This window comes from Thamnophis sirtalis, unplaced genomic scaffold (assembly GCF_051295495.1).
Source record: "Thamnophis sirtalis isolate CommonGarterSnake01/CBP01778 unplaced genomic scaffold, rThaSir2_p1.2 scaffold_3, whole genome shotgun sequence".
Taxonomy (NCBI): Eukaryota; Metazoa; Chordata; class Lepidosauria; order Squamata; family Natricidae; genus Thamnophis; species Thamnophis sirtalis.
The window spans coordinates 133463036-133486980 of record NW_028261383.1 but is presented as its reverse complement, the minus strand read 5'-3'; the positions used below and the strand labels follow the sequence as shown (position 1 = coordinate 133486980).

General features: G+C 40.4%; 1 protein-coding gene across 5 annotated transcripts in view; it reads left to right on the top strand.

Moving 5' to 3' along the window:
- Window positions 1–23945, top strand: part of BAHCC1 (BAH domain and coiled-coil containing 1) — a 130001-nt gene that overhangs the window by 54509 nt on the left and 51547 nt on the right. The window lies entirely within an intron of this gene.

Genomic DNA, 23945 nt, shown 5'->3' with positions numbered 1-23945 from the left:
TGCTGGAAATTACTTTTTAACTGGTCAATAATCACCGGTTTGCTAATGAATTCACTATTGTAATATGACCAGTTCAAAATACTATCATAAGATATCACAAAATCTGTCATAGTAATACACATTTCTGTGCATCCTTTGATAGTAGAAAATATTGCCTTTTTCAAAAGGCAATAAGTAAATCACTTATTTCTGGCAGCCGTTCCTTGACATCTGGAATAATACTGCATTTCTATTCATTCTTTTCAGTCAATCCCTGGTTCGATACAACCATAATTCCTGATAAGCAGTTAAATTCCAAAACCTTGGTATATAGTATATAGTACATTATTACAGCATCTTGAACATTTAAAAAGCTTTCCATAAATCTGCTTATTTACATGAATCTATATTTGAAAAAGATAGCGACTACTTTATTTTTATTTATTAAATTTATTTCCTCCTCTCCCCCATTTCGCTAGAAGGCCACAAGATAACATGACACAGCATGTGGAAGTTGCTTGAGCTTTGTCAACCACTTCCATGAGTGGCTCATATCTTTTGTAAATGGAGTGTTCTGGTTATGAATGTCTTCATGGCCAGCAATAGCTGATGGTTCTGGGTTCAAGCCAAGGGATGTGTTCCTCTTCTGTTAGGCATGCCTGCTCCTTCATATTTCCATTTCATCCTCCTGACCAAGATCCCATGAAGCTCCAAAAGGACAATGTGAATGGCGTTCTGGTAACATACCTTGCCAAAAACATTTTCCTTATTTCCTTTATTCAAAGGAAATCTCATTTAGTGGTTCTGAACTTGTTCTCTCTACTGAGGTTTGGATCCCTCATCCAGACCTCCTATGGAAAGACAGCGGTATTACCTTGAAGAAACTACGTGGCAGCAGTTACAAAAACATGTTTCAGGCCTGGCAAAAGAAGAAAACATTAGAAGGAAACTCAAACTATCTCTGACTTAATTCTTGGAAGTATAGGAGAGAAAAGGAAACACACTCAGTCTTTCAAGATAAAGGTAAAGGTTTCCCCCTGTCCTGTGGTGTCCAAATCTAGGGGGAGAGGTGCTCATCTCTATTTCTTAGCTGAGGGGGACAACATTGTCCAAATACATTTCTGTAGTCATGTGGCCAGCATGATTATACGCCAAAGGCATCACAATGCTGTTACCTTCTTACCTAAGTGGTACCTATTTATCTACTTGCATTTGCATGCTTTCAAACAGCTAAGTGGGCGTGAGCTGGGACAAGTAACGGGAGCTCGTCCTATCACATGATGCTCGGGTCTCAAACCCGGCCTGTCAGCTTTCCAACGGATAACTCAGCGTCTTTAAACCGCTGAGCCACTGCATCCCCTCTATCAATGTAATTTTAGTTCCAGTTATTCTCTCTCCTGACCTGGCCTACCTCGAAGAAATGATACCTCTAGACTTTAAAATTCCTTGTGTAGATGATTCACTCCTAGACCATTTCCATCTTCGGTACTGCAGACAATGTTTTGTTGCAGATGAGGAAACTTTCTATGAGAAAGACATTTGCAACCAAATGGTGTTGCTTCCTCACTTTTGCAGAGTGGGAGTATTTTGATCTTCTAATTTTCAATACCCATTACATTCATTTCTTCTCTCTCATGATGCTTACTTCATAACATTGCCACAATAAGGCTTTTCCTAGAGTGGAATCTTACATTTGGACTCATTGCTGAAGCGTTTTATGAAAGGTTTGTTCCACATGTACCATTCCCCTCCACTCCTAGTACGACCTGAAATGTATTGTTGGATTTATCAGTGTTTATCTCTCAACATTTTGAATCTAATGGCCACTTATCTTAACTACTTGTTCTCTTGAAAGACGTCCTCCTTCATTGCAGCGACTTCATCTCAATAGACAAATTCATTATAGCTCACTCTGAATCTCCTTACCCTGCTTTCTATAAGGGCAGGTTGGTATTATGGACAGGCATCTCTTTTTTTCCATAAGTACATTTCATATTTTAGTCTTACTTGGAATATTCTTCTTTATGTTTTCTCCTTTGACAGCACCATATCCCTCAAATAATGCATAGTCTATATGTCTAGTGGAAGGGGGCTTTCAGTTTGAAGCAATAGGCTATGTTCCTGTGTATTTAAAAACTATAGTACATAAAGGATTGGCCCAGTTTTTATAGCCTCTCTCTCCAGATGGGTCATGGCTGCTATTCATCCTTGTTATGACTTGGTGAAGGTCCTAGTCCCTATCCCATTAAGGTGCATTCCATTATGAGCTTGTTGTCTTCTAATGCTTTCAAAGTTCCATGGCCGGAGCTGCATTTGTTTATTTCTTTCTTTAACAATACTTACAATCTGCCCTAATTCTGAAGGACTCTGGGCAGAGTTCAATAAAAGCAAAAAACAAACAAACAAGCAGATAAAAAAAGAGAAAAACAACGTAAGGATAAAACCCAAGGCAGATGCTATCCTTGAGTTCTCCCTTGTTCAAGCCACATCATAGCCGTTTGCATGGCTAAAATGCCTGGAGGTTGGACAGACAGCTGGATCTGTCTCTCTCTTAGCTGTTCCTGGAAGGCTGTAGTTGCTGTTTTGTGCCTTTCTGATAGCTTGCAGAGGTGGCAGATGTTCTGGTCTGCCTTTCATTGAAATTTAATCTCCCTGGCCTCTTAAGATGTCTGTGTCTTGGCCTTTTAAACATCTTGCTGCTTACAATGAATGTGTGCTCTGCTCTGCTCAATCTTGCCAGTGTTTGGGATTCTGGTCCCTTTGATAGCACCTGGGCTAACTTTCTGTCGCATCTGACTCCTTGTTGGAGTTCAGTTTATGTCCTTTGTGGTGCTCAGTCTCTACTATCTCTTGCCACATATAGTCCTGTCCAGCTGTTGCCACTCTGTTGCATTATTCCAATCTTTCTTCTTGTTATTTATTATCATCTGATCCTTATTCTTCTTTTTGCATGGTAACTAGGCTCTTTTAAATAGCCAACTCTCTCTCAGAATTGTAAGGAGACAGGAAAAAGAGGGATGGGGCATCCCAGTTGCTGTGCATCCTTCTTTATGAGAATAGAATAGAATAGAATAGAATTGATTGGCAGGGACCTTGGAGGTCTTCTAATCCAACTCCCTGCTCAGGCAGGAAACCCTGTACCTTTTCAGACAAATGGCTATCCAACATCTTCTTAAAAACTTCCAGTGTTGGAGCATTCCAACACTGGAGGCAAATTGTTCCACTGATTAATTGTTCTGTCAGGTTAGGGGAAAGGTTTTTGTAAGCCTATTTAAAACAATAAGCTTACAAAAACAAAACCTTTCTCCATTAAAATTATGAATTTGAAATGAAATTTCTCTTCATTAGAAAGCATGAAGAAGCAACATGAACCCCAATGGCCTTGCACATCCCTTTTTTTAAAAAATTAGAATTTTGTAATTTCAAAGAGGTTTAAAATAGGCCTTGAGGAGACCTTGAACACCTCTGAAATCTAGAACAATTTGTGAAGAAATTGTTAACTCTCTTTCCAACCTAAAAAGAAAAACTCAGAAAATTCTTGCTCTGCCCCCTTTGTTCAGGCAGTCTTCGACTTACAACAGTTCATTTAGTGACCATTTGAAGTTACAGGCACTGAAAAAAGTGACTTGACTGTTTTTCACCCTTACACCCTGGTCAAAATTCAGACACTTGGTAACTGACTTATATTTATGACAGTTGCAGTGTCCAGGGATCATGTGATCCCCTTTTGAGACCTTCTGACAAGCAAAGTCAATGGGGAAGCCAGATTCACTTAACGGTAACACTAACTTTAACAACTGCTGTGATTCACTTAACTGTGGAAAGAAAGGTCATAAAATGGGGCAAAATTCACTTAATAAATGTCTCACTTAGCAACAGAAATTTTGGACTCCATTGTGGTCGTAAATCAAGGACTACCTGCATTGTCACCTCTATCCTCAAAAACCATTCTTGCTGCAGAGGCAGGTTTCAGATTTAAAGAAAACTGATCAGGCTTGCACACTTAAAGGGGAAGCATTGTTAAATCCTGTGGTGAGCTTTGCTACTCACTTTTGCCTGTGCAAGGCCCCCGTTACAGTATTGCAAAGTTGAAGAATAGTTGTGATATATAGATTAAAATTAATGATTAAATGTAAAGTAGTATATTTATTTCATGCTCAAACCTAACCTCAATGAAATCATTCGTTTTATTTGGGGCGATGGGCCGCAAGGGATGCTGCACATTCGTTTGCTATTTTAAAGTGCTGCGGTACTGCAAAGTTTGAGAAACCCTGGTGTCAGCTGTCCCAAGTCGGAAAGTGGCTTACTCAGGAAACTTTACGAAGAACCTAGGATTTGAAACTTAGCTCTTTCCCAAGCCCTAAAAATGATCTAGATTCCTACAAATGTGTTTTATTTTCCAGGAAACCTTTCACAGCCTTGGCATCTGCTACCACAGTCTAACATTAAATGATTAGATTTTTTTCCCCAGAGTTCACCCTGTTCTAAGCAATTCCAGGAGATGCCATCCATTTGATTAAAGAAGGGTTGCGTATAAAACAAAACCTCTGCACCCAAAGCAACAAACTTTTACCCAAATAGCAACTTCCTGTATAAGACAGCGAGTATCTTATTGCTGGCTTCAATCTTGCATCCATTATGAAATTAGGGAGAGATTTTAAGACAGACTCCAGCCAAGTGCTCAAGTGTTCTGCAGGGGCTCCCTTGGCCCACCGCATAGTGAGTTTGCATAATGTCCTTTCTGTCTTTTGGCCTCCTTGGTCACCTCTTCTCCACTGTTACATTGCCCATTCAATTCCCGTGCACGCAATTACTCATCCAGGGAACATTTTGCTTAAGAGGGAGGAACCTGCTTTAGGGATTGCTAGACTGTTTAGAACTAGCTTTTCTGGCTGTCTTAACAAGGGAATGAATGGGTGGAAATTTGGGAAAAGCTGGAACTACAGTCCGGTCGGTGGACATTACCCTAGAGGTGCAATTTTGTGTAGGTATAGATACTCCGTTTTGCAATTTCCTGAGGAAAAAATCCTTATTTAGCTGTTTAAAGAATCAGGAGAGGAAGAAGAAAAAATAATGCAGTCACTCTGACCTGTCTTCTCCAGTGTGGGCAGAGGTGGCATTCAGCAGGTTCTGACCAGTTCTGGAGAGCCAGTAGCAGAGATTTTGAGTAGTTTGGAGAACCAGTACCGTAAATACCACCTCTGACTGGCCCCACCCCCACCTGTTCTCTGCCTCCTGAGTCCCAAATGATCAGGAGGAAATGGGGATTTTACAGTATCCTTCCCTTGCCACGCCCACCAAGCCATGCCCACCAAGCCACACCCACAGAACTGGTAGTAAAAATTTTTGAATCCTGCCACTGAGTCTGGGGTTGTCCAGTTAATGATAGACCCAATTGGCAGAATTTATCCAGCAGTTGTTGTAGGTAGAAATTCAACTCGTAACTGTTTTTACCACTATTGTATTTCCATGATCGAAAATACTATCTGCTACGTTTTTAAACTTCAATTGTTGAAGATGGAAGAGCCCTGAGGATGAAAGGGAGGCAATCAATATGCATGTATTCTAATTACCTTCGTCTCTCTCATAGTCATGTGAACCCTTGTGTTTGGTATCTTAAGAAACTCTGGACAATCCTGAACATACTTCCTTGAAAACAAACTCCTTTGTATATAATGTGGCAGAGGCTCAGGAAAGTGCCATAGGATTAGCAGCCTTATCTATCTTCTTAAATCAAATTCTAGCTTTGGCAATTGCTGCAAATACTATAGCTAATGGGCTCTGTCTGGTGAAGTTGCAAAAAACAACAACAAAGGAATTATTGGAGTTAGTCAGCAAGTGCCAAAGCTTTAAAGTTTGAGCTAAGTTTAAATTCCAAACTTTAAAGTTTGAGTATCTTTTTCCTAAATTGTAAGGTGGGGGGGGGGATGACACATTTCAATAAACTGATTTGGTTGAACAAAACCACATGGTCGGGTTCCCAAAATATGCTTCATCGCAAATAAGCAATTATTGTTTTATTATTACTTATTATAATTATTGTATTATTGCGGTTGAAGCAAACTACTTCAGCTTCAACCACAATAACAACTCAATTGCAGAAAATACGACTTCAGCAACAGAGTGGTCAATGCCTGGAATGCACTACCCAACTCTGTTGCTACATCCCCAAACCCCCAAAACTTTAACCTTAAACTGTCTAGCGTGGACCTCACCCCTTTCCTGTAGGGGGCGTGCATAAACGCACCAGCGTGCTGTCCTATTGTCCCCATTTATTCATACCCATTTCCTGTATTCATGTCCATGTTTATACTTACACCTGTTATTTCCGACATGTTTGACAAACTAAATAAATAAAATAAAATAAAATAAAATTTCTCATGTATTATGAGGAGGGAGAGCCCTTTTGTTAGTCATTCTCTTTATCTTGCTGACTAACTGCTTGTCATTTCAATGCTTTTCTCACTCTCCTTTCCTGTGCCCACACTGCTGCATTGAGCCTCTTGTCAAATAGTTTTCATATCCTTTGAAAAGGGAAACCCTAGAAGAATTTTGATGAATCAATGCATGTATTCAGGTTGATTTAAACATATATTATTCATATTGGAGAATTTGAATATTCATATTGCACAATTTTGAACTGACAAGAGTGCAGGTCATGCTGATCCAGAGCAGGAGTTACCAAAATGGGTACTAGAGAAGCAATGGTGTAAATCCTGATGCCACTGCTAATTCAGAACTGTCCCTTTACTAAAATTGGGTTGTGATGTGATTATAAGACCAGACACTCCTATGTTATGGAAGAAGCTGATGGATTTGGCTTAGCGTGTCACACTTCTGCAGCCTTCTTTCGTATCCCTTACTATGGCTGGGAGGAATTTTGAAATATACACATCAAAATTCCACACTAACCTGTATACAGTCTGAAAAGACCCAGTGAGAGTTTATATCCAATTACAATTAATTACCTGTAATTCAGGCCAGTTTGAGGCTATTTTTCTCTTAGGCTTGCCAGTGTCAGCTATTAAGCTGGGCATTGATTATAGGCCTCGCTTAAGACATCCTCTCAGAGGAGATTCACAGGCTGGGGAGGGAGGAAACAGGAGTTCTGCATCTGACAAAAGCCCCAAGCCAGAGAAGAAGAGGGGGCATAATTGGACAGTTAGTGTTTATATTGTATTCAAGTATTTTCTCACAGTGCCAGGTATATAAACACAGAAGGGTCTCATTGGAAAGCAATTGGGAGAGCAGGTTGGTGCCTGGGGAATCTTTATGGCTTGTTTGTTTTGGAAAGGTAGAAATTTCTCACATGCCTTTGAAGGCAGGAAATGGGCTGCACAATCCAATGCTGGGCACATAGCACAGCTGGCTGGTGATGTATCTGCCGAGAGTTTGGGCATCCTAATGCTGAGCTATGCCAAGGATACATAATGCAAGCTGGATGGCTTTTAACAAGTCTCGTTTGCCAAGAAATGAAGCTTAGAACCATGCCCTACTTCTGGGATAGTAGTTCCCAAGTAATGCTATTGTGGAAAATCAACCAGTTTGTTCCTGTCTGCTTTTCACCTGGTAGTAGGAGGTGTTTTTACTTTTTGTGAGAGCCCACACCACCATATTACCATTAGCGCTTACCAGTTGAAACTGGTAACGTTCCGTAAAATATTGGTGATCTACTCTTTTGCCCCTACCCTTCATTTAGCAACAGTTGGTCTTCAAAGAATTCATAGATTAATTTTCCAGTGCCTTGGGATCACTTATTTAATTATGCAGCTAATATAAGAACTTGACAGAGGGTGTCAGTCCTTTGAGCCCAAAGTCAGGAATTCTTTATATGGAGCATAGAAAGGAGCAATTTAAATGTATATAAAGCAGATAATGCCTTGGTATTGCAAGTCTGGATAATCACACCCAAATGTGTGTCAGAACCTTGAATTAAAAATGCTAAAGTTGTGAGTTTTAAACACCATAATTACCTCCTTTTCCTTTTTCTTTTTTGGGTTGTATATTAAATGTTTAGGGCAAATGCTGTATTTATTTTTAGACAGTTTTCTGCGAAGGCAAAATATTCCTCCTGGAGAAAAAATGTTTTAAATTAATGTCTTAAGTTCTCAACTCTCACAACCATCCATGAATCTCTCTTTCAAGAGAACTGTTTCATGGGTTTGACTACAAACTACCCAAAATTTTGCTAGCTATTCTCCGCCATCATTATAGAAACTGAAAGAAATGAAAAAACACTCCTGTCATGTGATCCTTGACATGGTTTGCTTGTAGTAAGTCATAGTTTAGTCCACCATGGCGTATTGAACTGAGCACAGTTGGCTGGGTTTACACAATATACGAAGCCATAAAGTATGGTTTATTAACCACGGAGGCTGGGTTCACACCCATAGCTTAACGTGATTGGTGAACCTAACTCTAAAGCATTGTGCCCTTGATGGTATTCTAATCTTCCAGTGTATATGCAAATTAAAGAAATACTCAGAGGTACTTTGAAGCTGGCTGCCTTTACAAAAGGAAAAGAATTATACTTTATCCATACTCAAAAGCACTTAGGCACTAACCATTCTTAAGATACATTTTTCTGATATATAAAAGCTAATATTCGAACCATGCAGTTGGCTTCAAACTGGCCTCTGTGCTTGCTTGAAAACACAGGGCTGTTTCTCAGGCCTCTTCCTTCCTTAAAATTTCCTCCAAAAAGAATAATTTAATAACTATAACACTAGAGCCAAGTTCTGCCTTCATTACACCCACAAGCACAGAGCTACATAGCCATTCCCTGACTCATTATGGCAGATCTTAGGGGCCAAAGAGTTTGCTCTGAAAGGGAGAAATAGTAGTCCCCTTTCACGTAGGCCCTCATTAAGCAGGCCTGGAGACAGACATGTACTAGTAATTCATTAAAGACCCCTGTGGCAAGTTATTCCTTATTCTGAGCCACCCTTCTCCAAAGAAGCAGGGAGAAAATACTTTCAGTGTACAAAAGGCTGTGGATCTTCTCTAATGATACACGCTCTGCATTTGATGTTAGCTGTGAATGGGTCAGTTTGTCTGTCCCCTTTATTGTGTAAAATTGGAGCAATCCAATAGTAGATGAAAAAAAATTCTACTCATTTCACAATAGCAAATACATCACAATTCTCGGCATTTCGCTGAGGACTGTTGAAATATACTTACAATTTATATATTTACAAGAGGTGAGATATATTTAGCCTTCCAGGCTTCTGGCTTCTCATATATACATAACCTGTTCAGTCCTCAGCTCTATACCTCTGTTGTTTAGCAGCATTATTTAAATGTAGACCCCCTCGTTCTATTGTTCGTACTATGTATAAATGTTATATTGCAATAATTTATAATTGGATGCACTTCTGGTTTTGGGTTCATGGACAGGCTTTTAGATGGATAGTTTGTTCATTGTGAGGACGCATAAGAGATACGCAAGGACACATAATTTCTTTGAGGCAACAATGTGCACTAAATATGATTGTGAGCCGCCTACAGTTACCTCTGGGGAGATGGGTGGCATATAAATTTAAATACTTAAATGCATTAAATAATAAATAGTGAAGAGCCTCATATGAGCTGGGTAGGCCCCAAAAAATTTTCCAAGAAAAATTTATGAAATAACTGTGTATTTGAAAAAGTGGGATATGTTTTTAATCTCTAAGCACAGAAGCCATGGGAAATACTTCCATTGTTCACAGACTGTTAGAAATAAAATATTAAATTTGAGGGGCGGGAAAGATATTGAATAACTTAATATATTAAAATGTCTAGGAATCCATGGCAACTCTTCTTCTCTCTCTCAGTTGATAGAAAATCCCAGCTTTAGAAATTCTGGTCAGGATTGCAACAGATTGACCATATGACTAGGATAGCTCTTAGTCTGAAGTATGACCATTGAAGGACCTAGTTGGTTGTTTTTACTTATGTCTAGTCAGTCTTGAATGGAGCAATAAGGTTTTGGAGGCAGTGGAAAAAGGTGGTGAGGAAAAATCATTGGCATAAACAAGCTATCACTGGATGAACTCTGAGTGAACAAAAAACAACAACAAACAGCTGTCATCCAGCAGAAAACCAGCAACCTGGGACAAAATGGCCACATAAGCCAGTTATCAGTTGTGGGAAGAGAGAGAATGGACTAGGGGTAATAGCCAAATGAAGCTGAGGGCAAACACTAGATCTAAAGTAAACATTTCAGATCATCCACTATCAAGAGCTCTGGAGCTTCAAAATATGGATAGCTGCAATGTGCTGGAGGTCAGTAGAGAACTATATTATCCATTCTTGCCCTTAAGAAGTGGTAGTAACCCCTTCTGGGGACCTGAAGAGGGTGGATACAGGGTGGATCTGCCCTGAAACTCCAAGTATAGGCTAAGAAGGAGTCTTCATAATTGAACCCAGGACTGAAGATTCTTTTTGAGCCTGTTCTAGATCTTGCATTTTTTCCCAGCAAAGCTGTGTAAGGCTAGGCTTATCTCTTAAGAATTTAACTTCCTTCTCCAGCCACTAAAACCAGATGAGGAGCTGCAAAGGTCTCCCCTCTTCTCCCAAGACTCAGGTTGGGTGAGATCTCTTACCCAGCTATGCCAATTACGCCTTGCACAACTGCTGATCTGTATCCTGGACTATGCTACTATGGATTCCAACCACTTCTCTTTTCTTCCAATATTGGACCAGGAATGGAGTGGGAAAAGGTCAAGCAGCTTCAGGGGACTGATTCTTATCAGTGGGGTGCATAAAAGTGGCCCCAAAGCTAGAAGCAATTATTAACTGCCCTTTTTGTCATCACGATTGCTGAAAATGATGCTGTTTCTTATTATTTTGTGGTGGTGACATATGAAAACTATAATGTAAAAATGAACAATTTGTCCCCTCTCCTTTACAGTATATTCATCTTGGCTCTGTTTACACATTGCAGTGTCTCCACCCTCCTCCCTGACCTGCATCGCACCCACACCTATCTTTTGAGGTTGTGGAATTCAGAGCATGCAGGGACACGCATGTTGCACCTGTCTGCAACCCTTTAAACAAAACATGACTTTTCCTGGGGTTGCATAACAGCTGCAGAGAGGAAGCCACAAGAGCTTAAGAAGTTACAGACAAGTGCTACACAAGCACCTCCTTTACACTCCAAAGTCCCCTTTTGCCTTCATATCCAATATCTCCCTTCTTTTATTCAGTTTTGAGATTTCAGCTTCTTTTTCAGGTCACAGCTGGTTTGGAATGCAAACTTCATGGAGTTTTGCCAGATCCATCACATTGAACCTGCAGATCCACTGTGATGTCTCAAGCCAGTGTAAACGTTTTGAATCGTCTTTAAAAGATTTGCTTAGCACTTTTGAATATGAATGAAGCTATGGAACCTTTGCTGTTTATAGCCACTCCATTTTGCATTTTGGTGAACAAATAAACAAGTTGTTCCTCCTAGTGTTTAATTTATTTAGAGAGACATGAGTTGTGTATGTGAACATGGAAGTACGAAATAACAGATGAAAACATGTAATGTAAATTAGGAAGGTTATAGTTAAAGCAATAAAAAACTTACAATCCCCCCCCCATCCCTTTATAGCAATAGCACTTAGACTTATACACCACTTCACAGTGCTTTACAGCTCCCTCTAAGAGGTTTACAGAGGCAGCATATTTCCCCCAACAATCTGGATCCTCATTTTACCCACCTTGGAAGGATGGAAGGCTGACTCAACCTTCAGCCTGGTGAGATTCAATCTGCCAAACTGCTGGCAGCCGGGGATCAGCAGAAGTAGCCTGCAATGCTGCACTTCAACCATTGCGCCACTGCAGGTCCTTTATAGTATATTCTTCCTGATTTTGTTTACATATTGCAATGTAATCTCTCAGTCCAACACACCTCATAGGGTTGTTGTTATGGGAGAAATAGGAGGAGGGAATACTATGGATGTTGATTGCCTTGAGTTACTTAGAAAGTTATAAAGGCAGGGTAAAAATCGAATACATAAATATGTTGTAAATACTTTGTAGTTTTGTAGACGAATGGCTTTTTGGGTTATCTGAAATCAGCAGTTGAGTTTTAACCATTCTGATCCATATAATATCGGTAGAGCAAAATTTCTTCTTCCTTTTCTGCCCAAATTGTTTTATCACTCAAAGGTTGGACCAATGAAAGATGTACATCACCTATTTGGTATTTCCTTTTCATAATACTTTTTGCCGGGTGTTCTCAAATTAGAGCTTTTCTAGGCTACATAGGCATCCCGAACTCATCCTGCTTCTTCCATACACAGTAACCCAATCCAGATACCGTGAGTCCGGTTCTCTACTACCTTGCTTTTGTAAAGGAGATGGGCTCGGAACTAAAAAAAAACAAAAAACGGATCGTGGATAGGTTGGTGCCCAGAAAAATAAGCTGTGCAGCCTGATGGGTCTGGAGAACAATGGTTGTTTACTGTGGCAACAGCAATCAAGGCCAGCTCTGTGGAGAATATGTGGCCTATGCTGCCTCAACTGATGATCTTGGGACGGATTTAGTTGCTTGGGTAAAATGGGGCCAACCTGGATTTAGCCCCTTGTTCACTAATTGCAGTGGTGGTATCACTTCTGAAACCACATTAGGGTTGCCAAATACCAGTTTCAAACTAAACAGGACTCTGGAACAACAATATCTGCAATTGTAGACATCCTGAAGTTTTGTTGTGTGTGCATGTGTGTTTGTGTATAAATGGGGTAAAGAGTTATAGGGATGTAGTACCTTTAAAATAAGGGAATCTGGCTGCCAGGGGCTTCAACAGCCTGTGGCCAATTAAAGAGCTTTCTCTGAGTATTGATGCGAATGAATCTCTGCCCTTTCACACACAATGGATAAGTTGTTTGATGAAAGGAATGTTGACTCTCAGAATGGGGCTTTGTAGTGTCATTTTCTCACCCAAAGCTACAGATGTTTTTCATACTCACCTACTTAACTTTCCTCATATTTTCCACACTGGGGGTGTACCAACTCAAGAAGGAGGAGTTGTGTGGCTTTGGACTGGAAGAATACTTCAGCCTCATGTCTTGGGGGGATGGGCGGGATGGAACCAGAAGGTCCATCTTAACTTTGAAATTCAGGGAAATGGAAAGCAGCCAGTGGGTAAAATCTAGGAGTAGAAATAAGTATCCAACTAGTATCCCATCTGGAGCTGGTTGCTTTAGTTTAACTATAATTGACTTGAGGCAATGCTGATTCACAACGGGAAATTGTTAGGTGTGGTTAGCCTAACGCATGCAGTGCAAACCAGCGAAGCAGGCCAGACATAGGCCTTGGTAAGCTGGGTAGCTAAGGCTTTTACAAAGACAAAATGTATCTGGGAGCAAGCTGTCTTCCTTGACCTCTAGCTACAAAGTGTAGTTAGTTGTCTGAACCAGCTTCTGCTTGGGAGAGGGTGTTCTGTTCTTTTGCTCAGTTGAATTTGACACCTCTCTTAATTTTAAGGGAAACACTCCCTGTTAGTATTTATTCCACAAAGCTGCTCCCAGTTTGACCATTGGACAGATACTGGCACTTGGTTGTATTCCATTTACTGTACATGTCTCCTCCTCCCAATTTGCAAACCTCCAGGGTCAAAAGATTTTCTACAATTTATGGTAGTAAAAACTGTCTCTCCTATAACAGAAATCAGTCTTGTATCTTTGTGAATTTAATTAAATTGGGTGGGGTCTCTTTCTCTCATCCAAAGAAAGAGAAGTGCTTTTTGCTTCTAGTATATAGAAATTGTCTACATGCCGGTCAGACTCCGGGGCTCACATTAAAGTCTTTTCAGGTCCTTTTAAAAGAAAATTTGAATTCCCTCTCCCAAAGCTGAGCTAGGTTCCACATTTAGTGTTATTCAGGCACCTTTTTTGGCAGCACACCTTGTTCACATCACGCGGCATGAAATGGCCAGTGTTGTCTTGCTATGAAGAGTTTGGAGTACAATTAAGCCAAGTGGAAAAGGAGGAGGGTGGTAACCTTGGGAATCTGAGGCGGGGGTCATGCACACTCCTAAGGGATCGCAAGATTTGTTTAGTTGTAATTTAGCACAGTAATCCAACCATTGTGGTTTATTAAACATTAGTTTATAGCTTAGTGTAACTTTCTCCAGCTTGTTGCTCAGCTGCAATTCCCTGATTACATCAGCCAAATTGAGAAAGGCTGGCTTAGTACAATGTGACTTGTTCAGCCCTTCATGGCTTAATGCTGAGGGTGAACCATCTTGAAAGTTGGTTTTACTATATTATTGGTGGTTGCACCTCTTCTTTAATTCTTTGTTTTTCCTTTTGTTTGGCCATCTGCTATGATTTGGAGTAAGTAACCTTCGTAATAACCAGGGGTACTTCTTAGCTTGGGGATCTGCCTGCAATATCAGAATTCAAAAATACAAATATCAAGTAAAAAATAAAGTGATCCATTGATTTATGGGACATAGAAAAAGCTTTGCTATACAATAGTCCTTGTTTAGCAGCTGTCGTACAGTAATTGTTCTCAGTTAATACCAAGCCTACAAACTTTGTGGATCTGTAAAGCAAAGGAAAACTGAAGTAACAGTATAAACACAGTTTATCTTAGTGAACGCTTCACTTATCACCCAAGTTGCTGGATCTAATTGTGGTTGCTAAATGAGGAGTACCTGTAAACATACATTTGTCATTATTATTTTTCTTCATCATTAAATAATCATAACAGTTGTAACTATAGAGGTCAACCTACATACTACTTTAATAAGGTAACTACCCATTGCCATTTTCCCCTCAAAATTATGTTCAGTACATTGGATTTTATCCATATTGTGCAGTGTAGGGAGATATTAATTCTCCTCTTACAATTGCAACCCCAGCAATTTAGTATGTCAAAAAGTGATCTGTTCAGTGCAAACTGCATTGTTTAATGGAAACTGCACGCACACATCTTAAATTGAGATTACAACATATTGTGGAGCAAAAACATTCCCCAAGGTTCTGTTACACTTACTTTTACACTAAAAAGGTTGGTGGGGAGGGGAAATCGGCAAAAATTGTGGCTTTCCAATTGGTGCTAAGCAATTCCCAGCAGAACCAGCAATGTGGGATGAGGCTGGGAGTTTTAACAGTACGAGGGTTCTTCATCCTTGCTTTGAAATAATGTGTAGTTTGACCCTAGTATTGGAGTTGGAGTTTTCAGACCAGCTGGAGCCCTTCCACTTCTCAGCTTGGACATTGAATACTGTGCATTAAAGAGGAGGAAAATGCACCAAGGTGGACAGAATGTTGCACACAATTGCATCGCCTTCTACGCAGCTATTGGTTTAAATATTCACACTGACATTATGGAAGAGATTATAGTAATTCCTGCCCAGTGGGGAAAGAAGGAAATAGATATTTCTTCTTTTTTAAGGTGGGAATTCCCATTTTTCTGCTACTTGTTGAAGAACCAGGAAAACAGTGCAACTCAGCTCTTCCACAGACTGCTGTATGGCATTGCTCCCAGTTCTAATGGTTTGCTTGCTAAGAATTTGGGGGCTTGGTTTGCTACTATGAGGATTTCATTAGGCCAAGATTATTAATTTTCCTCCTTCCGATGGCCAGAGATGAGTGAAACCTCCTGTAGAGAGGAATCCACAAAGATCTGTTTCCCGGAACCCACAAGAGAGTTTGGAAGCAATGGGAAGCCATGGGAAATGGTTGCTCTCTCAGCCTTTCTTGTATAGTTAAAGGCGGGTTTCTTTCATAGACATCTTTCTCTTTGACTGTGTTATTCACAGCTTGTAATAAATCCATTACGTAAAGCACAGTGAATTTAGTAGGACCTAAACCTAAACTCTACAGTATGTGATACAGGCAAACTTTACAGTCAACGATTGCCATGTATAATGTCCTCATTGTTAACCGACTGGTGCTTCTCTTCTTAAAGTACTGAATCCCAGAACAGTTTGGAATGTAAACAATTAGCAATTGACACTCGGTGTAGGAAAAAATGGGACATTTGTACTTGAGCCTCAGCAAGCCAACCCAACCAGATATTTTCTCTTTTGAAACTTTGAAATGTATATATATTAATGGAGAGGTTCTCCATTCACTCCATCACTACTCATGTATGGTGGTACCATTAGGGACATAGAATTTCCAGTAGAGGCTTTACACGTGCCTCTTTACGTGTCCTTCTTCATAGATCTTTTTCAGGCATGAATGGATACAAGGCGTTGCCTTCATTTATGGAACTTTTGTGTTTTGGTGTTGTTGCTTCTCTTATCAGCCTCATCCTTCCTTGAGACAGTGGAGTTTTGAAAACTTGGAGTTTCAAATATAAAAAATAAGGCAAAGGGTTCTTCTGCGTGGCCCACTAACCACCCACGAGAGACAAGTTCCTTACAGTTTTCTTTGTAACTTTTCAAAAGTGGTTTGCCATTGTCTCCTTCCTTAGGACTGAAAGAAAGTGGCTGGTCTAAAGTCCCACAGTTGGTTTTGTACCCAAGAAAGGACTAGAACTCCCAGTCTCTCGGTTTCTATTGATGCCTTAACCACTACAACAAAGTTGCTCTCGTCTGCTGCAGATTACTGTTACTAAAGGGAGTTGTTTCTTACTCTACTGCTACCTATAATGTGGATAGGACTAGAACTAGGACTAAGAGCTGTGATATTACAGTGATTAGAATGCAGTATTGCAGGCTAACTCTGCATTCCATTGCCAGGAGTTCGATCCTGACCAGCTCAAGATTGACTTAGCCTTCCATCCTTCTGAGGTCAGTATAATCAGGTCCCAGATTGTTGGGGACGATATGCTGACCCTGTAAACTACTTAGAGAATGCTGTAAGGTAAAGGTAAAGGTTCCCCTTGCACATATGTGCTAGTCGTTCTCGAACTCTAGGGGGCAGCGCTCATCTCCATTTCAAAACTGAAAAACCAGCACTGTCTGAAGACGTCTCCATGGTCATGTGGCCGGCATGAGTAAATGCCGAAGGTGCACGGAACACTGTTACCATCCCACCAAAGGTGGTTCCTATTTTTCTACTTGCATTTTTACATGCTTTTCAAACTGCTAGGTTGGCAGAAGCTGGGACAAGTAATGGGAGCTCACTCCGTTACACGACCCTAGGGATTCAAACCACCAAACTGCTGAGCTTTCTGATCGACAAGCTCAGCGTCTTAGCCAGTGAGCCACTGTGTCCCAGAGAAGGCTGTAAAGCACTATAATGTGGTATATAAGTCTAAGTGCTATTGCTAGGACTATTCTTCTGCTTCATTACTAATGCCCCACTGGGACCCTAAGAGTGGTCAGCATTTTTTATGCCAATAAACTTTCCCGCTCAAACTCAATAGTTATTATGAATACACAAACGTATCAGGGGGATGGAGCTACCCAAATCTGGATTTCAGTTTATGAGTGTGAGAGGCTCAGCACTAAGAAGGATGCAGTTTGAGAAGGGAGTGGGAAGTTGGCGAGGGGCTGATCAGCTGCAGAGTCAGGGGAGCAGGAGCTGCCAGCATTTTGTGACTCACAGGCTGGGAAACGCTGGCAAGCGTGAGAGAGACGAGGCACGGGGCTCTGTTCTCAGGGAGATGCAAGCCAAAAGGCTGCACACGGGCTTCTCAAATAGGCTTGGTCTGGAAACGGCAACTGTTCCCCTCCTTCCTATTTATCCCGTCTCCTTGGCAGATTAGCGTGAAAGGGCAACTGTTCTGCCCCCAAGATGGCATCAGGATTTGTGAGGCCTAATGCAAGGGGAAGGATTATTTTCAGCAACACAGCCTGGTATGCAAGTATTATCAGTATGCCACACAGCTGGATGAGGTGAGGGGAGGGGGGGGGGCGAAGAAGAACAGCACGGAAAGAGTAACTGCTGCAGCTGTCTGAAGCAGCACCGGCCAGTTGGAGAAAAACCTGTGGGCTGTGTGGAATGTTGTGTGGTCCGAGACTGGGGAGCCGAGTGGGTGGGCAAGCTCTGATTGCATGACAGCCAATTACCTGATTGGACATCAGGACTGCAAACAGAGCTGATTTTTGAAGAGGAGGATGCAAAAAATATTCTCTGTAGCCAGAGGATGGGGGAAGGCTTTTGATCTGCTGTTTGTTACATCATTTCTCTAGATGCCAGGTAGACTGTAAGGAAAGAAGATTTCGGCTCTGCTGAACTTGAATCTGCAATTTGGCTGTAGTTCCATAAACTGGCATTTTCCCCTAAATCATATGTAAAAGCATGTCTCCCTCTCTATGCAGTACATTTACTGGTGTTTGGCCTTCAGGTGGAATAAGTCTGGTGCTGTAGATTTTAATTTATAGCCTTTTTTTTTTTTTAGCTATGTTCCTTCCTACGCTAGATGTTGAATTTGGAATAGCTATCCTTTGTCACTCCTGTTTTACAGAATGTTTTCCTGAAGTTATAATCAAATCTATCTCTGGAAACTGCAAAAACCCACTTTTACTTGGGAAAAACCACCAAGATATAATATATCCCCAGATAAAAATTTTCTCCATGATATTTCTCTATTTTTTTAAGAGCCAGGGTGTTGACATTACAGTAAGATATGCCTATCCTCTGTATGACATACTTTCATTATTACCTTTCTATGGATGGCATTTTATCTGTTTGACTTTCTAAAATATATTTTTGGTTTTATATATATATATATATTTAAATTTATATGTATAGATATATTTCATATCTGTACAAAGAAAATCAGGTTTTTCTATTTTTCTTTTTTTTTGCACCCCTTCCCCCCTCTTGATCTTTCTTCTTTTTCAAATCTTATTTTCTTGTCTGTTTATATTTTGACCTTGTGTTTTTGAAAATCAATAGTTTTTTATATAACTTTATTGATTTTTCTAAAAAAAAACAAAGTTAAAAGATAAACAAATAGACATAGAAAATTAGAAAAAGATTCAGGAAATAATAAAAGTGCAGAGAAGGAAATAGAAGGGGGGAAAGAGAAAGAATGACTTCTGATTTTCTTTGGTACAGCTACAAATATATACATCAGGCTTACTCCAAAGTAAACGTATGTCTCTATTATTTCAAATAATCCTAATTAATACTAATCATTTCTCCATGAAGATCTAGTCATTTACATCTTCTGGGCACCCACCAGAATTGTGTCATTAGTCTAACACTAGTTATGGATGTTTCTGTATGAAAATTGCTCATTTTCATCCCATTCTATGATCCTTAATAGGTATCACACACATAAGCTTCATAAATAAGGGGAGAGGATACAGCCTTCAATCACCTCTCTGCCAACCTGGAACAGGTTGTTTGGCGACTTTCTGAGGATTTCTCACCTGTGTATAGTTTTCATATGAAGACAATGAGGAGCTCAGAGTTTCCCTACACTATTGCACAGTTTCTCATGATGACACAATCAGAAGCTTTTCTATAATCAATGAAGCACATATTGACTTCTTTTTGGTATTTTTTTGGTATTTTTCTCAATTACCCATCGTGCATTAGTAGTGATGTCTTGTGTTCCTCAGCTTTTTCTAAAGCCAGCTGAAACATCTGGCATCTCTTTTTCCATGGAGGGCTCTCTAACCTGTGTTGGATGTTCCCAGGTATTATTTTGTTAGTGTGTGACATTAAGGCTATTGTAACATAGCTTGCATATCCAGCTTCCTCTCTTTTCTTTGGTAATGGTATGGAGATAGATCTCTTCCAGTCGTTTCATGGTTTGCCAAATTTGCTGCCATAATTTGCTTAGAACTTTACTGATTCTTCTTATAGCTTACCTTATTTCTATAGGTATTCTGTTAATTCCTGTAACCTTCTGACTCAAGTAAAGACTAGTTAAAGGGCCGATCTAACTTTATCTTTTACGATAGTACTAGAGCTACTTGTAAGTAGAGAACATCTTCTAAGTATCATGGATATTGACATCTCTGCTGTATGGAGTTTCAATGTATTCCTTTCATCTTCGTTTGATCTTCTTGGAATTAGTTACTATATGCCCACTGGCATCCTTTAGCATACCAATAGGGAGGCTGAAACCACCTTCTGACTTCAGAGGAATCTTGGAAGACCTTCCTTCTTTTTTCCATGTCTGCCTTTCTCTTCAGTATCTTTTCAGATGTTGTTGTAATACTGCTTTTTGTCTTTCCTAACAGCTTTCTGAAATTCTTCTGTTAAGTTCCTTCCCGAGATCTTGACTTTGGCTTCCTTGCTGCCTAATATGAACACCTCTTTGCTTTAGTTGGGCAGCTGGGATAACCTTCATGCCTTGGTTGACCCTGCTGGGAGCACATACATAGCATACACTCCCAGAATTCAATACTCATCCTACCAAGGAACACATAAATCCTGGCCATGATGAGACACCACAGCAGGACTTGGTGGAGAGGGAGGGATGTGTTTCAGTAAAGAATGTGTATAGTATGTACGAATTAAATAGGGACACAGGTAGTCCTCAACTTATGAGTCATTTAACCATTGACCCTTGTAAGATGGCCCTTGGAAGGGATGGTTTATAGCTTGCAAAGTATTACTGACCAATGCAAAATGTTACACTCTCCCTTCCCTCAGTCACAAGACTATATTTTGGGTGCTCATCTACCAGCTCATGTTTATGACTAACTACAGCATCCTGGAGTCGCATGACCATTGTTTTGTGGTGGGTTGTTTTTTTTTTACTGGTTTCTGACAAAAAAAAAACCCACCCATTTATAAGAATGGATTCAGACTAACAACCACAGGTTTCATTTAATGACCCTAGAAAAACCATCAAAAACTATGGTCCAGTCATGTGGGTGCCTCAACTTAAGACTTTCATGACTTACAATTGAAATTTACTCCTAGCTACGGCTGTAAATCGAAGACCATCTATATATAAAATAAAAGAGAGAGAAAGAGAGTACATTTTCCAAGATTAGCAGCAACATTTTGAAGGAACCTGAAGAGGGAAGATGCTACTACAATGTGTTGTCCCTTAGGAAGGGAAATTTAAATCCTTCTTCTTTTTCCTCTCTTGAATACTCATGGACATCTTCTGCCTTCTGACAAGTTGAATAAGATGTGCCCACTAATCGCAAGGGATCGGCGCCATGTTTAAGGCATATTCTTAAATGGAACGGAGCATGAAATTTCACATAATGCTGCTTGGGAGAAACAAATTTATAAATTTTCAAAGATTGGGAGGTTGTGTTTGGCACTTAAAAAGACTAGTTCCTTTCTTGTACCATTACAATTCTACTATTAATTATTTCATTACTTTCTGATAACCCAGCATTGCCCAGGTATTTTTTTATAGGGGGAAATGCTGCAACATACACACCCACAGCCGTTTTTATATAGATAGATTTCAGCCCAATTTTGCAAGGGCATGGTGGGGGAAGTTGGGAGCTTTGTTTTGCCCTAGATCAGTAGCTGAGGTGGGATTGGAACCAGAATGTAGTGGAGGTGCAGTTACATTGCTTTTGTTTGTGCAGAGGTGTGCAAGGAAGCCAGCTCCGTTTTCCCACTGGTTATTGGACCACTTGAAAAATAAGAGCCTATGTATAGACAACATATCTGGAAGAAACTAAACTCTCTGTATGTATGTCAGAGAGAAAATACTATGTTTCAAGGAGCAAACTAGATTTGGGAATGTGTGGCAGATTGAATTTCATGGGATGGGATATAAAGGGGTCAACTGTGTCCAGAGCAGAGCTTCCTCTAAGCTAGGGAAGCAGATGTACAAGTCATGATATATTCTCTGCAGCCATTGGTTTGACATTGGTGAGGGCAAGGGTTGGAGACAGCAACCCTTGGCTGATGAGGGTGGCAGCTAATTGTTTTATATACTTTTTTGCATGTTTAAGCTCTCCAGAGGAGAAAAAATGAGGCTACCTATTTTAACTCAACCAAAAATTTAATTGTTGTATAAAGTGCGCATTTTTAATAAAAATATTAAATTTTCAAAGTGCTGAACTGCCAACCTTCTGATCGACAAGCTCAGCATCTTAGCCACTGAGCCACTGCGTCCCTTTTCTCTGCTTACCCGTTTGTAAAAACCTATCCCGCTAAAGTGTTGTCTTTGACAGTGAGCAGAAGACTAAGTCCCCCATGCCAGCGTGCACAACAGCCTCTGCACTCAAGCCACAGCTTAGAGGGAACATTGCTGCAAAGATAAAACCCAATGAGGTTGCTTTGTAAAACAAGTCAGTATAGGAATTATAAGGTCATAAGGGAATGTACAGGTTAGGCAGATAGGGAGAGAGAAGTAGGCATGACGTGGAGAGGGACCCTGGGATGAAGGAGGCCTGCTGCATGTTCTTTTGAGGTTGTAAAGATCTCAGATCTGAATGCTCATTGACAAAGGCTGGTTGTTGCAAGAGAAGAAATCCTACAGCTTCAAAGGAATCCTCTTGATTCTCACTATCCCTTTGCTTAGCCTGTGGTGATGAGCTGTAGAAACACCAGCCTGGGCATACATGGAGCCCTCCAGATTTGACTTGACCACTTCATAGTGTCCAGAAAGGGACTTTCCTAGCTAATGCCTAAGTTCCCATCTCCATCCCAGCTGTGGGGAGTGTCCTTGGCCAGTGCTGTGTAAACCACATCCCCATACTCATCACTGAGGCATCCCAATGGGATTAGCTAGGGAGCGTGGGCTGGCTTAAAGTGAGAACTTCCTGCTTCTTAGTTGGATGCTTCATCAAACACTCACCCACGTCAAATACCTAGGGATCATGACTAAAAATCCAGGCCTATTGCCCATAGATAGTACAGGGCTTTATTAGCAGCCTCTCATATAATCACAAGGATAGTGTTCCCCCCCTTTTTTTAGCAGGGTCACACATTTTTAACAACAGTGTGACAAGTAGAAATTTGGGGTTGTGCCCAACATGTAAAGAACATTGTTTGTTGTGTTGATGCTGAAGCCATACCGTGTTTTCCCGAAAATAAGACAGGATCTTATTTTCTTTTTACCCCCGAAGTAAGCACTTGGCCTTATTTTCGGGGAGGTCTTAATATTTTTGAGGTGCAGGAGGCAGTGAGCATAGTCACCTCATGGCAGTTGCTATGTTGCAATATTTTTTTTGGGGGGGAGGGCTTATTTTAGCGCATGCACTCAAAAGTCTGATTGGGCTTATTGTCCTGGGGGGGTCTTATTTTCAGGGAAACAGGGTAGAAACGATATCAAACTTAAGACATACCCATTCACACTTAATGCATATTTTGGTACTTGTGGGTCTGGACAGTATTTAACCTACTAAGGCACATTCGAAGTGAAGCAAACATAGAAGAATTGGGAAAGGTTTCCCTTCCAATCGTTGTTATATTGTACACGGCAGATATAACAGTGATCAATTGGTACTGGAGTCCCTGATGACATCTGTAAATTATGGATATTTCTTAGTTTTTGTTTGTTCTGACAATCACAAATTGGGGGGAAAACCCTTTCATAAGCAGTCTACTTGCATGAGTAAAGTAATACAGCTGTATATCACATCACCTGCACTCTTCCATGAACTGCATTCACTTCCCCGAAGGTACTAGCCAATCTCACATGAGTTCAGCGTTCCCACATTACGTTACTTCTGGAAGAATGCATTTCTTTGCACAGCAATAGTGTTGCAACCTCCACCTCGGTCTTTCAGAACTAATTGTCAGGTGTCTCTTTAATATGTCCAAAGGATTGCTGTATTGGGGAAGTGCGTTAGGATGCATAAGCGACTGAAACAATAACTCTGGAATCAGGCAAAGGAAGAAGACCTTTTGTCTTTAAGTGAAGAGTTTCAGTGATTCAAAACATTGAAGGATGGGATCCCCTCCCACTACTCCATTTTTCTGAGACATGTACGTGACGTCGAATTCCTATATCACGGCTTTGTGGGGTTTTTTTGCATTTATGTTTATGCTGCACTTGTAATTTTTGAATATATCCTGTGGAGAACGTGGTTCCCTCTAATTCATTTTCCCATGATTATTATTCCCCCCCCCCATTCTGGAATGGCAGTGGAAGAACTTGTACATGGATTGTTCTCATTAGCTCGCCCTCCAGGACTCAGGCATTTGTGTTG